The sequence below is a fragment of the Peromyscus eremicus genome, chromosome 4 (assembly GCF_949786415.1).
Source record: "Peromyscus eremicus chromosome 4, PerEre_H2_v1, whole genome shotgun sequence".
In the NCBI taxonomy this organism is placed as follows: domain Eukaryota; kingdom Metazoa; phylum Chordata; class Mammalia; order Rodentia; family Cricetidae; genus Peromyscus; species Peromyscus eremicus.
Window position 1 is genome coordinate 48,768,335 of NC_081419.1, and position 3,424 is coordinate 48,771,758.

The following is a 3,424-nucleotide window of genomic DNA, read 5'->3' on the forward strand; positions in this document are numbered from 1 at the left end:
GCTTAGTGTGACTGTGGTTTCTTCGCTGCATAGTTCAAGGGATCTGTGTTCTTAGTTTGGGCTCCTTGCTCATGTTTAGGCTTAGGCCAAGGCAAGTCGCTTCGAGAGGGAAGTAGGGGAGGCCATACAACGTGCGAGGGACACAGTGAATGCTCTGCATGCTTTATTTACCCTTAAAACCCTAAGTAGTGTGTTACTGTTCCCATTTCACAGGGGAGAAAAGTAAGGCATGGTGAGGGTAGTTTCTCGAGTGTGGGTCACCTATTTATAGGGTCTGGATCTGCCTCTGTGACATCATGACTCAACAGCTGTGTTTTCAGTGACTACCACAGGAAGCCTTAAAAAACCCATCTGTTTGTGTAGCTCATCCTCTCCTCCCTGGAAGAGAAACAGGACTTTGGTATTTCTCATGGTTGTGTCCCTAGCCACTGGTAAGTAGCTGGAAAATAACAGTGTGTGTATACAAATACAATCTCCAATGAATAAATGAAATGAAAGATAAATGTTTGTATTTTTATGCAACACTGGAAAGGCCTTTTACTTATGTATCAATCACTGTTATTTTTCTTATTCTGTATTTTTGAAGACTTACTTTAGTGTGTGTGTGTGTGTGTGTGTGTGTGTGTGTGTGTGTGTGTGTGTGTGTAACAAAAAGAGGCCATGATTTTGAGAGGGATCAAGGCAGGTGTGGACCCCATAATCTCATAGAGGGTGGCATTATTAGGAGGTGTGGCTTTGTTGGATGGATACAGCCTTGTTGGAGGAAGTGTGTCACTGTGGGGGTGGGTTTTGAGGTTTCCTATGCTCAGGATACTGCCCAGTGTCTCAGCTGACTTCCTGTTGCCTGCAAAATGTAGGACTCCCAGCTATTCCTCCAGCACATGTCTGCCTGTATGCCTCCACGCTCCCTGCCATGATGATAATGGACTGAACCTCTGAAACATAAGCGAGCCACCCCAATTAGATGCTTTCCTTTATAAGAATTTCCATGGGTCATGGTGTCTCTTCACAGCAATAGAAACCCCAAGTAAGACAGCAGGGTACAGGGGAGGGATTGTAGGGAGGAATGGGAAGGGGGAGAGTGAATTAGTAATATTTTTATTTTAAAATTGTTCTGAATTAAAAATATATTTTAAATTTATTATTTTTAAATGGAGGCTGGAGAGAGGGCTTAGCAGTTAAGAGGAATGGATGCTCTTCCAGAGGAACCAGGTTTAGTGCCCAGCACCCACATTGTAGCTTACAACTACAACTTCAGTTTCCTGGGATCTGTGCTGGCTACTTCTATGTCAACTTGACACAAGCTATACTCATCTAAAGGAATGAAACCTTAACTGGAAGATTGTCTCCACAAGATTGAGCTGTAGGCAGGCCTGTAGGGAGTTTTCTTCATTAGTGATGTGGGAGGGCCCAGCCCATTGTGGGTGGAGACACCCCTGGGCTTGTGCCCCTGGGTACTATACGCTGAGCAAACCATCGCAAGCCAATTAGCTGCACTCCTCGGGTGGCCTCTGCACCAGCCACTACCTCCAGCTGACTTTCTTCGATTACGAGCTGTGATATGGACATGTAAGAAAATAAACCCGCCGGTGGTGGTGGCACATGCCGGCAGGATTTGCTGAAGGAGGCGGAGACAGGAGGATCACAAGTTCGAGGCCAGCCAGGGCTACACATTAAAAAAGAAAAAGAAAAAAGAAAAGAAACCCTTTCCTCTCCAAGTTACTTTTGGTCATGGTATTTCATCACAATAGTAACCCTAACTAAGATGGTATCTGACTTCTGCAGGCACCAGGCATCCACATGGTGCAGATATATATGCAGGCAAAATGCTCATAAATCTTTAAAAATTTAAAAACGAAAGCCCACTGGGTATTAGCTGGCATTGTGGTGCACACCCATAATCCCAGTCCTCAGGAGGTAAAGGCAGGAGGATGAGGAGTTTGAGGATAGCCTCAACTACATGAGACCCTATCAAAAAAATAAATAAAATGCTTAGAAATAAACATAGACAAGGAAGTGAAAGACCTCTGCAATGAAAACCGAATAAATACACACAGGCACATGTAAGTATTGGACTTGCAGGCATGAGCCACTGCACCTAGTTCAAGTATATATTTTATTTTATTATTATTATCATCATTATTGGGTTTTCGGGACACGGTTTCTCTATGTAGCTTTGCTCCTTTAGCTTTGCTTCTTTCCTGGAACTCACTCTGTAGCCCAGGTTGGCCTCGAACTCACAGAGATCTGCTTGGCTCTGCCTCCCGAGTGTTGCGATTAAAGGCGTGCGCCACCACCGCCCAGCTCAAGTATATATTGTGTTAACTTTCATGGGCTCCTTACCATAACCCTTGTAACTACACTGTATCAAAGTTTTGGGCCTCAGGTCCCTCAGTGTATCTTTGTAATAAAAATTATTCTAAGCCAGCCAGGTCTGCAAAGCCAGTTTTAGGATAGACAAGGCTGTTACACAGAGAAACCCTGTCTCAAAAAGCCAAACACCAAAACCAAAAACAGCAAAAAATTTAAATGTCTTGGCAAGAAACAGCTCACTTGGAAATGACCCTTAACTTGCCATCTACTCCACGGTGTGCTCAAAGGGGAGTCCTGCCCATCACACATCAGAGGGACCAAATCAACTTCTTCCTGCTGGTATCGGGGAGTTTAGGCAAAGGTGGGCAGAGTAAACGCGCTGACTATCCTCCCCAAAGTGTTTGTCTTAACTCAAAACCTGCAAGTGAGAGAAAAGAGGAGACAGTGAGATCAAATATTACAGCTGGTGGGCTTGGGGGCCCAGGCCTTTGATCCCAGCACTTGGGAGCCAGAGGCAGGCAGATCTCTGAGCTCAAGGCCAGCCTGGTCTACAGGGCGAGTTCCAGGACAGCCAGGGCTACACAGAGAAACTCTGCCTCAAAAAAAAAAAAAAAAAGAACAAAGTCACTAGGTGAAATTAAGAGAACACGGAGATTTGTCTCAGACTCAAACTTGCTAGCCTTGTTCCCTAGCCTGCTAAGGCAATGCTTGTATATTGTTTCAATCCACTATGCCACGTACATCCTTCCAGAAAGCTTCTGTCTGGCCAAGGAGGACAGCTCTTCACTCTCCCTCCCTCTGCTTTCTCATCTGGATCTAGAGGAACAAAAAACCTAATCTGGCCCAACAGAGATCAGCCATGCTCACTCGGCAGTTGCCGGGTGTCTTCCCTCCCTGCTCAAAACCCCAGATGTCCACCAGGAGATGTTTGGAATGTGTCTATTCAGCTGTACAAAATAAAACCAACAAAACTTGAGTGGTTCCAGTGATGAAGGAACATCCTGTGCTGCGACGCAGTGGTAAGAGAGTGACAACTTGGTTTCACAGAACTTGTGTGTGTTTGTGTATATGTGGTGGGGGGGGGGTGCATGAGTGTGTGTAGGCCAGAGGT